This window comes from Gopherus evgoodei, unplaced genomic scaffold (genome assembly GCF_007399415.2).
Source record: "Gopherus evgoodei ecotype Sinaloan lineage unplaced genomic scaffold, rGopEvg1_v1.p scaffold_249_arrow_ctg1, whole genome shotgun sequence".
NCBI lineage: Eukaryota > Metazoa > Chordata > Testudines > Testudinidae > Gopherus > Gopherus evgoodei.
Genome location: NW_022059912.1, coordinates 36,424 through 36,772, shown reverse-complemented (window position 1 = coordinate 36,772; position 349 = coordinate 36,424). Strand labels below are relative to the sequence as shown.

The window sequence follows — 349 nt, the reverse complement described above, 5'->3', positions numbered from 1 at the left end:
AGCACCATGGCTTAGATGGCTAAAGCACCTGCCTTGTAAACAGGAGATCCTGGGTTCAACTCCCAGTGGTGCCTTGTTGAGTAGCTCTTAGGGCACCTGGTATTGGCTACAGCCAGAGGACAGAACTAGATGGACCTTTAGTCCAGTGTGGCTGTTCTTATGGTTTAAATTATGCTCACAGGCACTGATAATAGAGTTACTGAAAGTTTGGGAGTTAAGAGCTGATAGGTCAGTGTTCCAGCCCGTCACAGATGACCCCCTCCCTCTGGGACAGGGGCAGGTCTGAGCTCTCACACCAAAAGGCTCATTGTGGCTGCCAGAATCTGTGGGCAGCTCATTTAGTTTTATT

The 349-nt window shown here is 49.3% G+C and overlaps 1 non-coding gene across 1 annotated transcript; it reads left to right on the top strand.

Annotated features, from left to right (window-relative positions):
* Positions 1–74, top strand: TRNAT-UGU. The gene has a single exon. It is a non-coding gene; the product is annotated as a tRNA-Thr (tRNA).
* Positions 75–349: the final 275 nt, after the last annotated feature.